Genomic DNA, 13187 nt, shown 5'->3' with positions numbered 1-13187 from the left:
GACATTGATTAGAAATTTGATAGGAAAATGCTCGCAACAGTAATATTCGACTACATCACCAAACTTCGTAATACAAGGGAGTTAAGTTTATGGAACCCTAATTAAAAATTTGCTGTAGCTATTGTTGTAGCTAACTGGAACATATGTACGACAAACAACGCACAAGAAACTCCATATCAAATGTACATACAGGCACAACACGACACACACCATCGGCATTCCTTTAGCCAACACCAGCACAAACAAACTAAAAGTTCGTAAATAAAAATATGTTTTTCGTTTTTCGTGTTCCCATCCACCTCGTCGACCCCAACCCCGGGGGCGATGTGTGTTTTCATTTTAACGACCTTGACTAGTCCTAATCATCGCTCTGCGGCTAATACGCGGTGGCGCACATACCACGCCTAAAACACGTTTCACTCCATGACAGACGATACCCTCTTGTAGTTCTCGTTTTTTTTTTTCTTTGTTTGCCTTCTATTTTTTGAACTGCTCATTCGCACCAGCGTACTACCACAACACCAGGGGATGTATTTATTTTTTTCTACCACTCTTCTAGACGTCTGCTGTTCCACCGTTCCAAACCTTCTTTGCTTGCACTTCAAGACAAGACGACGACACGCAGCTGCTCCGATCTAACTTGCAGCGCCCGATGTGTTTCGATGGGAGTAGAAGGTAAGCAAGTAAATAAAACGAACCAGCACCGAATGGCCCGAAAGCATCGCTTCAAATCAAACTGTCAACCATAAATGGACGGTGGTCCTCGGTTTTGCAGGTTCTTCCAAAGTCTTCTTTTTCGGACACCGGAGCAACAAGATTAGGGTAATTGCTGGCCACCACCATACGACCTACGCACGATATAAGCGGCTGGCCGGCTGCATGACAACGCGGCCGATGATGAGGTGCAATGCTGCAATGTGTCATCATTGTTGTGCCCTGCAGGTTATATGAAATCCGCTCTTGCTTCATAAGACGTTTCAAGGCAAACACTTTTTCATTTTTCATCCGCGCTGTATTGTTGTTCCCAATAGCTTATTTATCTGGTTTTTTTTTATATTTCCTTTGCAAAAGGCAAGATAAGTACAGGCGTTGAAGCTCACGGGAAAGAGAAACTATCGACAATGACGCGATGATAGATGGGCTTAAACCACGAACAGCGCCACACACACGCGCGTGGCGCCAGATCTGGTGAACCTTCAACCGAAACCCACACCGGGCCCGATTTGAACTGGCTGGTGTTTGTCACGGTTCTCACGGACTTACTTCACCAATATCATCATCCATCCCCGGTTACCCTTTAAACGACGAGTTTAAGTAGTTATCACCTTGAATTGTGATCGCCACCCGCCAAAGCACAACATCCCAAAAACAAACACATTTTTAGGCTTCCTAACGTTGCGGTTGCATGACACAGAACTGTCAACCAGGGTTCAAGGATACGCATTGAGTAAACCTGCACGAATCGTAGCGATCGTGCTACGTATTCGTAGTTACCTTTCATGAGCTTAGCTTTGCTTACTTCTAACCGCTTAATCCGTGGAGGGATTCTATAACACTGTGGTAAGCATTCCGTCTAGCGCCTCGAAGGTCGTAGAATCGAGTCTAATGTGAATCAAATTCGCAAGACTCCTTTAGACAAACATTCTAGCCCTTTTACATGGATAATGCAAATCATTAAATGAATACAAGAAAAACTCATTAAAAAAAATTAAGAATAGTTTCCAAAAAGAGTCCTATAATAAAACAAAAACTGTTTGAAAACAATCCAACAAAACTCTGAACAGAACATTACTGATAGGGGAGAGAAAACAAGAGACAGTCTTTAGAGGGTGGAAGTGAAACAGCAAAAAGGAAAAATATACTTTTCTTTTCGCTTACCTGACAATACCTCCAAAATTGTGGCGGTTTTGTTGGATACAAGCAGTGGAAAAAAGGTAAATCTATCTCGCGTCCGCTACTGGACCATCAATGCTTACCTGAAAGAAAGAGAAGGGAAATAGAGTTGTTATTATTATTTTTGAAAAAAGTGCTAAACGTCAAGTAAAACAAAAACAACCCCACGATGTAAATTGGCTGGGGGACTAACAGCAAAATACCATTATAATACTATTTCAACTTCAACCGAAACCCATTTCTAGGGGTTTTTCCTTTTCTTGTTGTAGCGGATGCGTGTAATTTGCCTAACGCACACGGAAAACATGAAACTGTCATCTGCCATGCCCGCATGTCATGGTCCCCGTGCAACAACATCCAAATAAAAACTGTTTTTCACTTTACACCGAGAGCAAGGTTAAAAAACAAGAATTTAAATGAGGAAAACCACGATCTCACTGCTGCGTAGGTGGACGGGAGAGTTGCGTTATGGGTTTTGCCTTCGTCTTCTGTTACGACCACCGCGGCCGATGATTGATAGGTTATTTACAGCGTCGCAACACGCCACACACTCCAAGATGGCCTCAACCTTAAACACAACGGAAAGCTGCTCATAAATGTTGCAGCAATTTTCTACCGCAATTTCGCACAGGACTCAACACAACAACAAACAGTTCAGTTAGGTAAAAAGTTGGTGAATACCCGTCACAAACAGTTACACTTATCTTCCTCCGCATATCACGACCTTCGAGGACCCGAGACCTATCAACACATCTTGCAAACAAGTGCCGGATCTAATTATTATATTCCCAAAGCGTAAAGCACCACAACAATACAACTGTGAGGCAAATGCGTGAGAAGGACAGCAAAGATGGATGCCGGAAAGCATCTCGAAAGGTCCTGCTCAAATTTGTCCACTTCCGACAACGGGCACTACTGGATGCCCAGTAACCACGGTAACTGGTGGCGAGAGTAGCGCCAACCCATCCACGCGGTACCTAATGGATCCCCCATGACCTAAAGGGTCCTTCCACTCCCAGCATCACTAGGCGACATTTTTTCATCCCTAAACGACAGCTCATTTACTTAGTGTAGTGTGTTCTGCATTCACTCGCCCTGACGACAATACCATTAGCAAACCAAAGCCAGTATATCCATCAGTGTGGTGTCCGCAGACATTCATTGCTCCCCAGGAAACGACGACAGCGCCATCTGGATCCACGTGCTTCAGCCTCTAAGCTACTGCTCACTGTTGCTACCGGCAGATGGTGATAATGGCGTGCAACTGCCCGCACCAAGTGCGTCTTCTTTGCCCCATTTTCGGGGGCCCGTGTAACCTTTTCCCGATCGGGGAAGTGAAAGGAATCGAGGCCAAAGCTATAGAGAAACACAGGCACGAGTTCCCGAGTTCACGATAATCCATCACCCAACAGCAACCCACCGGAGGAACGGTGGCTGGCGCTGTGTGCGTTGGATGCTTGGAGGTCATCGAAAATGGAACACTTCAACACTTGCAGAGCATGGAGGGCGAGAAGATACAGTGCAAAGGGAGTGAAGGAGGCGAGGCAAGAGCACCATTAAATGATGCACGCCGATCATCTGCACCACACTTTCTGTCCTTTCTTTCAAAACCTCCATTGAAGGTGTTTCTGCATACAAAAAAAAGCAACCCTTGGGAGAGATTTTGAGATCCCCATATACTCCCCATATGGTGGCAAGGTTCGGTTCTCAACTCCAACAAAGCCAGCGGGAGCTCTACTTTCACTTTACGCTTGTGATTGGGGGTGTTTGTATAATGCGAACTTCCCTGCGGTTTCGTTTTTTTTTGTAAGGCTATCCACCCAAGACATGAGCCTCGGCGGAAGTTGTCGCTCCGTTCTGGCATCGGTTGGTCTATTTGTCCAAGGTTGCAAAACAACACTTTGACAACATACGTTATACTGCCAAGGATAGTCACGAGCACTAAGCGGGTTTTTGGATGGGATAATTAGAGCAAGGACAGACGACGCAAGGCGAGACTCACATCTCGAACCCGAAAAGACATTTTTTTTTTGGAACCAAGGAAAGCCATCGAAATGCCTTAAGCAGCAGTTTGTCGAACATCAACAACTTCGACAGACAAGGATATATCAATCCAGTCTTTTCTCCCTTTCTTGGGTCGTCTGCCACACAGAGTTCTTTGTGCTTCCAGCTCGTAATTCTGACAAATGTACTGTGTAGACTGAAAAATGAACTCCTTTGTCCTTTGCTGCCTTATTCGAGCATAAAAACTGCGGTCAAGACAAAAGACCAAATTGGAATTCAATATCCTTCATTTGTATCGGCTTTTTCCGCTCGATTCTTACAACACCGGCTTAAAGAACCAGCAGCAACGAAGTATCATCTCGTCAAGACTTGACAATAATTCTCTTCCGCTTCTTAGTCAACGCCGGGAACTGGAGGCTAGCGAGACCTGTCCTGTCCTGGTAAGGGCATGAAATATTGATTTGCTGAGACAAGACACACCGAAAGGGACGGACTGAAAAATAAAATCGGACCCGGCCGGAAGTACAGCGCAGCAGGATGGTTTAACTCACGGTGGGGACGACGTCAAACGTATCGAGTTCATTTGAATTGCAATTTGAAACTTTTCGGCCCCATGTCCCACTGTGCCAGACACAGCTTCGCTTGGGAACGCGTCCAAAGTGTGAATAATTTTACTTCCTTCTTCAAATGTTAGCAGTAAAACGAATCATTTTCGAAACAAGGGCAAAACATTTGTTTGTAAAGCAGGACATCATCGTCATCAGTTGACGATACTTCCAAGAAATGTTTGGTCTGTTGAATAGCAAACTTCAAACTCGTCAGCCTGCCTAACGTTAGAAAAGAAATCTTATCAAATTTGAGCGAAGCCCCGTCAAAGTTGTTCTCAGTATAGAAACTAATCTACCAACTAGCATCAGGTTGAAGTTCAAAGTTTTGAAGCCCTCCAACATCCAGCCAGAGGGGAGTTGTCGCTAGGTGACCTTTCATTCAAATGTCTTCATAACAAATCACAAGAAAACCTGGATTCATATGCTAAACCAAGGTTACATCACCATCCTTCCTTTCCCTCCGTAACCTCAAACTTCATTCATTGTACAACGTTCCAAGCAATTCTAGTATGTTCCAGTCCGCTACCACAAAGATACGTCTGTCTCCGTCAAGCGACAAACAAATAGAAATGCTACGTTCAGTCTTAAAATCTGACTGCTGTCCATGAATTATTCACAATCGACGAGCTTCTGCTTTTGAGTGACTCCGAACCACAGCACAGAGAAGGCGCGCACCTTTTGCAGCATTTTCGTCCATTTGCATTGCTTCGAATATAAATCATCTTCGGGCGGATGCACTTTGTTGAAATTATCAGCAGGCGAATATCTAGTAGCTGCGGCAGATCGTCCCTTTTACAAGCTTCCTTCTTGTTCGCATTAATTTAAATGTAGCCAACCGTAAGAGAGTTTACAGAGATGCCCAGCAAGTTCTGTCTTTGGTTTCGAGGTTCGAGTGCAATGAGCTACAAAGTACAATAATTCAATCACACGACACGACACTGATAGGCTGGAATTACTCTAGACCATCAACATGTTGCTCTAACACGATTGTATCGTTCGATTAGTTTCAATTAGCGTACCCATCCCTATTAAGGAAGGACCCATTGGAAGCTTTCAACGTCACCTATAAACACCCAAGCAAGACTCAAACAACTTACTAATGCTTGCAAATAATTCATTCGCTGCCTCACAGCAGTGCTTGAGAACTTTTTCTGTCCTGGAGCCATTTTTCCCCCCAGACAAAACACATACGTAATGAGCACACCCGGTAGCCTCAGGGAGCAATTCTCCGCCTGACGTTGATAGCCGGGCTCTGGCGCGTGAATAAAGTTCAACACGGGAGCAGCGCGAAACAGCAACGGCAAAAATGGACGTCACAAGCAAACGGATTTTCCCTCCAATGCAATCCGTCACATGTAGCCGCACATGATGCAGATGCAACCAACCGACCGGCCGGCTGACGGAAACGGAGGCTTTACTCTTGTCGTTTTGTTTTCCCTCGCTTTACCTTGCTTCAATCCTCGGCGCTGCTCAGGCAATCGGTGGGTTCGGGTATGTAAAAACGGGGTTGGATTGTATTCGAATGGAAACTCTGCTGGTAAAGCTGCCGCGCAGTTCAGGCGACCACCACCATCGCTGTATAGCAATTTTGCGAAACCAAAGTCCTACAAACTCCACACAAGCACGAGAACCCGACCGGGCATGAAAAGAGCGAGCTAAAAATGCATCACTGCATCGGCGTCTGTGGGGTGGCGTATGTGTGGCGTGCCGTCGGTTTGGAGATGTTTCCCTTCCGGGTGGTCCACGTGAGTGCCACCGATGCACAGCTAGCTTGCACTCACGTTCTGCATCACCTTTCGGTCGGCGCATACACACAACAGCGCTCGGGCCCGGGGTAAAATTAGATGCTACAAGAAGGCATCTTGCAAACGGATGTCAAACGCCGTATGTAGGTGCAGCTCACGTGGCGCACAAGCCGACATCTCGCCTAAATTGGGCACCGCGAAACGTGATTGGACCAGTAGCAGTATTCGAAATGTTAAGGTGGCGCTAAGGTTACATTTAAATGCAGGTTAGAAATGCAAAGAGTCGAATAACTACTTTTAGACCGCTTTACGTCTGTTTTAGTGCTTATAATTTTAAAAACAACAAATTGAATCTCATTTCATTCTACGATGTTGGATTCTGAGATAGTTTCAAATAGATAACATCATTCTAGGCCCACTCAAAGTTGAACATCTCTGATGTGGAAACATCAACTAGTCTCCAGCAGGATGGATATCAGTCCACCGTATCTATGGCATCTAAGGCACAAAATGAATGCTAGCAAAGAAATCCAGCAGTTACGATTCCATATCGCCCACACAAACCTTCCAAACGCCCACCATCAATTTGTCGTTTCCTTTTTCTTGTAAGCTTCCAACGCGATGGCGACGACCAAGCATGGACAGACAGACTTGGAGAAGATTGGGAAGATGTTTGAAAACGTGGTGATGTTTTTCTTACTTCACTTTAAACCAAGAGTCCCAACAAATGGGCAAAGAAAATGGAAGTTCAAGGCTGCCGCATCGCTTCGTGCCCTCCACCAGAGTTCGCGCAGTGCCTTCTGCCCACCGTGATAGGGAAAGGAGACGCTAGTTAATGGTAAGTAAACAATCTCATCTCGCACTCAACACATACCCGAGCCCATGCAGTGTGATAGATAGTGGGCAAAAGGTGAAACTCCTGCCTGCCGTCTCTTCCTGTATCTTCACGCAACTTCCATATCTAGGAAGTCCTTGTAAAGTAGCCACCGAGAAAGCAGCAAACGCAACACAACGTGATTTAATGGGAAGAATTTAAAAATAAATCTCCGTTCCAATGTACACACAACGTGGCACAGACACCGGGGCAATGGAAGTCGACGATAGTTCTCCATTTCATCAGATCTAAAGCACCACCGCCGTTAGCAGTACACCAAATCCATTATACGTCCCGTTACAGGTTGTGCTTTTTGTGTGTGCCGGCATAATGTGAGATGCAATTTACTAAATGTTTCGAGCCTAACAGTAATTACAGACCCTGTCGCCGGCTACTGTCATCAAGGCTCACAGCTCACAAACCCCGGGGTCTGCATCAATGGGGACAGATTGAGCGAGCGAGAGAAAAGGCAAGACATTCGAACAGTGTCTCTGCTGCCATGCCACGAGGACCGGTACCAGCACGCATTTTCGAAAATTAGATGCGCAAGGGAAACGCAATTAGATGGCAGCTCTGAACGATGGAACCACCACGTCCATTCCCACGTCACGCCGATCCACACCACCATCGACGGTACTCACTATTAACCTAAATTGAGCCACCACCTCCAGAGGGGCAGCGTATCTCTCACTTCGCACAGACACATATTAGCGCATCAGCGACGACATTATATGAGCCCCGGCCTTAGAATGAAAGTTATTTTAATTGGCGAATATCTATAAAAATAACCGTAACGCCAACTCCAAGCGGATTCCATTTAGGGTAATCTTCCGAACAGAAACACCAGAACATCACAGCCAAGAACAAATTGCCGTTCGGGAGCAACTTATGTCCATTACAAACGCTCAATTCGCTGGCACCATATTACATCAAAACAGTTCAAACTTTTCCAAACAAAATGCTACTACCATGCCCATAATTTCCCAAAGAGCCAACTCCAAAAGAAAAGCCCCGAACCAAATCAGCACAAATGCAGTTCAACAAAAAACGAAACAGACGCTCCTCTTCCGACACTGACAGCTGTCAGATTTAACCCAAATTCATACCCAGAGCAAACTGACTGGGGGGGGGGGGGGGGGGGGAGGTTGGGTTGGGAGACCTTCTTGCAACAAACATAAGTAGGGCCAAACGGGGTACACCAACAAAAAAAGAATCGAACCAAGCGTACTAATATCATCGCTAACTTTATATTTGGGAACGTAAGTTGAAACCTGCCCCGGGTGGACGAGGATGTGGAGGTTCAGAACGCGATTGCAACACCGAACCGAGAGTCTCTCTTTCCCGGTTTGACAGATGACGGAAGGAAGTTTGCAAATGAGTGCAGCACCGAATGTTGAAATGAAAAACCCATTAGCAAGCGAATTGGTTTCGGAAGAACTAGACACAACACTCATTTATCAAAACGTTGTAAGCGAAGACTTGCACGAAACCTTAAAAATTGGTTAAAAATTTGAACTCTTAACGAAGTCTCGGGCGATCGTTTCAGCTCGTTTTCAATTAAAGCTTTGTCCTTTGTCTGCCAGACAATGAAAACATTTTCCATTCTCCAAAAATTCAACACGTTACGCCTGCATTATCAGAACATAAAAGGCTCTAACCTATAGAAAACTATCAAACGATCGCCCATTTTCTTTCAAAACACAACCAGTTAATGCGCTTCTCCCCGAGCTTCCTCCTGAACCAATGAACCGTGTACAGCGGTATGTTCCACGGGCTATCCAGACCCGGCCTCCTCCAATTGCCGCTCTTGCAGATCAGAGAGCAAAAGAAAGAAAAAAAAAACAGTCTTTTCACAGCCCATATCGCGACTTCTTGGCTCGTGGAAAGTATCGGCGAGCTTCGAAACTAGTGCTGGAAGACAAGACGAAAAAAAAAGCAGGCCATAAAAGAAGGCGCCATGATTATTTCCGACGTTCCTCCAAAGCCCACACGGGCGCGCACAAACCTACGGGCACCCCATTTCTTTCACTTGGTCTCGTTTCCCGGGACGCTGTTTTTTTTGCGCGTTTTGTTTCGTACTCCAAAGTTGCTATTCATATGGAAACTCATTTTCATACCCTACACACACACCATGCAGCGGCGGGTGATTGCGGAAATAAAAACAATCACGAGTCTTGCCGTTAAAAGTGGGCCCCCACAACAACACTGCCTCTCCCCGTGACCTGGCGGCCGATTTTTTGACGTGCAACAGATGATCATGGAGCGGGACGTGAAGGTGTAGCAGACTGGAGGAACCAGCGACTTGGCCAAGCGAAGGTGACCCTTCTTCACTGGTTTGCTGTTTTCCATGGAAATACCCGGAGAAAAGCGCTCCGAATGAGTCCAAGTTCTGGCCCGAAGAAGAGTACCACCGGCATGCTTGCTTGGCTGGATAATGGCTACGCTCAACCGGATGTAGGTTGTTTATGTTGGCCTCATCCCGTCAAAAGCCTCCGGAAGAGAAGCATCACTACAGCACACATAACCACACACACATACAGTTTGCTACCGAATCTGACCTTTCTTTAACCTCAAATAACTGCGACTCCAAGATACAGTGTGGGACTTGCGGAGAAAACATAGAAACGTCGCCTTCTTTCCAATAGTTTTAACAATCGCTTCAAGGTTTCATAATAAGAAATCACAAATTATTCTCCAACGAAATTTCTAACGGCACACCTTTTGACAGGCTTCTTCCATCCGTGGCGGGGGTTGTTCGTCTTCATGATCGCTGCTACACTACAATTTTTTAAAACGATCTAGCGTTACATCTTACGTAGGTAGGAAAGAATGTGGTTAAAACATTACCTCCATCAGCAGTTTGAGAAAGAAGCCCAACTTCTCTGAGCCAACGGAAAAAAAACCCGAAAGTCAAAATAGGCGTAAAGTTATTCAACGCTTTCTACCAAAAGACCAGCAAAAACACACACGCTCCAACACAAGCTGTTACTACTACGGCAGAAAAGACCTGCGCTGCCTGGCAACACTGGCCCGGACGCCGGTATGGAAAGAAGCCCTGAAAATCGTACAAGAACGCAATAAGCCACCACCAAGTAGGTGACCACCGATGTTCGGGAGGAAAAAGAAACGAATTACACACCTGCACGAGGCCACGCAACAGAATTTTTGCCTCGTTGTACGAGAGGCCTCCGCTTCTTCCTGTGTACTCTCTTCTTTCCTGCAGACGATGGCGATCTACAGGAAGTGGTAGCAGTAGCAAGCAGCCAACAAGTCTACACAGCCATCTCGTCCGTGGCGTTACGAAACGCTCACGAAAGTTACACGGGGAAAACCAAATTATCTTACGCTTCTACTTCCACTTCCAAACCTCTAGCCGGTCAGGTTTGATGGTACACGCCTCGCTAGACTGACTTTCTCGGAGAAGAACAAACGCCAATGTTCTTTTAGCTCTTTTTGAGAGGTTACTTTTCCGAGGAGCTTGATTACACCGTCAACGGAACACAAGAAGCTCCGAATGGTTTTGCCCAGCGGACCCACACAACAGTAAAGTGGGCGAAACACACTCACCGTGTTCGGATGCTCGGATGCTAATGGTTGGCAAATTTTAAGCAGCTGTTCTCTGACGGAGCGCTGTGGAAATGAGGGAAAATTAAACTTGAGCTACGTGATCATTGAAGCAAGACCTTCGATGTGCCGCAGAACTAGATCCGGGAGAGACTTCGATTTCGTGGAAGCTGACACGAATTCTATTAATTTGAAGTTCACTGTGATTTTGATGAGATAATACGTAGGAACTGTTTGTATAAGCCATCGAAGAGATTCCAACTACATCTTCTAATCAAAACCTCACACAAAGATCATTAAAAAAAACGCCTTTCTCTTAATACCCCAATGTCACCCTTATCATACACTGTTAAATCAAACATTTATAACGGTCTGCTGCTCCCATCCAGAGTCCACCTCTTCTTGCCTCTCTGCCTTTATCAAGTCTAATCTAAGGTCAGCTTCGCCACGTGCATGAGAAGTGTGTGTATGCAAACGCCTCGGGCCCAATTCGTCAACCGGAGACCTGGCCAGGAGTTGTATGTTTTCTAATAATGCCATCTTTTTCGGACAACATTTCGAACATTTTAATCTAGATCTAGCCGGGGAAAAGGAACCGTTTTCGTGAAAGTGGACAACCCGCTCGCTTCCTACTTTCTACGCCGTCCCGAATTGCTTCATCCCAGAATAAATAAGCTTATCATGCTCAGCCGATCGAACCACACCGAACTAAAGGAAAGACTTTGAACGAAAAAATAAAACCTTGCACGGAAGTTTGTGGAAAAAAAAGAAACATCTCATCTCGCCTCTGGATGGCTCGCATTCTGAACCGAAACCATCGAAAAGCTCGACGGTATAATAAGGTTTCCTTTTTGCTCAGTATCTCGATAGTCATATTTCAAGGATTTTGTTTGAATTTCCTGTTCGCTTCTTTATGCGCTTCATCATACGGCGGCCTGTCCAATAAATATTGAACAAAATTAAAATATTATGAACATCATAAAATCTAGTTACAGCAATCGCTACAGAAGTACGCAAAAGAACAACGAAACAGGTCTTCCTCGGACAGTAACGTCAAAATAGCTTCTGGATTTAATGATTTCATAGCTCGTTTTACGTTTGCACCAACAACTACTTCAACAACCCGACAAACAACTTTTGTTCTGCTCGCTACAGTGCATGACAGTGCATTTGCAGTAAAACATTATCTCCCACCTTGCCAAAGTCCCACTCACAGGTACGAGTACCCCCACAAAGCGTGTCCCGAATAGCCAATAAAAAGATTAACTTCCTCCACCACAGACAAAAACAGCGGGATCCCTTCACTATCCCGTCTTGGTAGACACCCTTTCAGCCTTGCGGTCTCGCTTATCAACCGAACCGGCTATAATTGGGACCTATTTACACCTGCCAGCTATTCTCAAGGTTAATTTAAACGAATTATTCTTTAAGATACTCTATGTGTATTGCATAGATTCAATTAAATCGTGTGGAACCAATCAAATTGATAGACTAGACAGCTGAAGTGCTCATAAAACAGCTCAAGTGCTAACTCTTAAATTAAATTGTTATTCCAACCTAATCCTCCAACGGGCGTTACTTTAACGATTCTTGAACTTGTATTAGCTTAACTTCGAACCAAAAAGTCGTCGCTTCACACATCACGCTAATTTGAGCACGGTCCAAAAGTCAATCAATCTTAGGGCCAGATCAACGGCTCAGTGACACTGACTTGGACTCGTCGTGACTTTCGTGCTCTTCCCATTTATTGAACCAGTCGGTTACGCGTTGTTTTCGTGAACACGAAACAAGACCCCCAAAATGCTCATCAACGCGCCCGCCGACGAGTCCACGGTGGAGCTATTTTCGTCACTTTTGCTCTACTAATGCTTGCGCTACGTGCAATGGCTCGTAATCGTAAACAGTGTGCTCAGCGCTTAAGTAATGCAAAACCGTCGTAATAGCTCATAGAAGAATTTTTGTTATGTGTAGCTCCTTAGAACCACAGCCCGTTAGTAGAATAGTGCAAGCAAACCACATCACAAGCTTGAATAAAGATAAATTCAAGAAGCAAAGCATTTCATTTGCGAAAATATCGATTTCATCAACGCAAAATTCTAATTCTACCGGGACATCTGGTTGTTTTTCCGCATTCGAAAATTCTTCGTAATCGGAAAACCCCAGCCAACTAACACGAGCTTAAAGCGCTATGCTTCTACACTGCACACGAGAGGAAAAAGCCGGTAATCGGGAAAAAAAGGACAATCCCCGGTTTCTCACGCCTCGGGCCGAACTTTGGATGTGTGCGTGTTCTGGCACACTGTGGCCAATTGAAAATTCATTCAAGCCCACGACGAGCATCGCACCGTATGTAGCGCCGCGAGTGCCAACCGAAACGTGGCCAACTCACCAATACCAGCACACACTCACCACCAACACCTCAATGAGCAATGGATTTCCCTCCTCCTTTGTCCTTCCATGAGCATGAGCTGGGAAAATTCAAAACATTCTTCGCTCCAT

At 45.3% G+C, this 13187-nt stretch overlaps 1 protein-coding gene across 8 annotated transcripts in view; it reads right to left on the bottom strand.

Annotated features, from left to right (window-relative positions):
• LOC118510094 (hornerin) overlaps positions 1-13187 on the bottom strand; it is a 66985-nt gene that overhangs the window by 48580 nt on the left and 5218 nt on the right. For 7 of the 8 annotated variants that reach the window (XM_036051515.1, XM_036051511.1, XM_036051513.1 and 4 more), the window contains one exon: positions 1879-1976. The exons of the other annotated variant lie outside the window; for it this stretch is intronic. The gene's annotated coding sequence lies outside the window, so the exon portion shown is untranslated. The remainder of the gene's footprint in view (positions 1-1878; positions 1977-13187) is intronic. 8 annotated transcript variants of the gene reach the window in all.

The sequence above is a fragment of the Anopheles stephensi genome, chromosome 3 (genome assembly GCF_013141755.1).
Source record: "Anopheles stephensi strain Indian chromosome 3, UCI_ANSTEP_V1.0, whole genome shotgun sequence".
NCBI lineage: Eukaryota > Metazoa > Arthropoda > Insecta > Diptera > Culicidae > Anopheles > Anopheles stephensi.
This window is presented reverse-complemented; position numbering and strand designations above follow the sequence as displayed.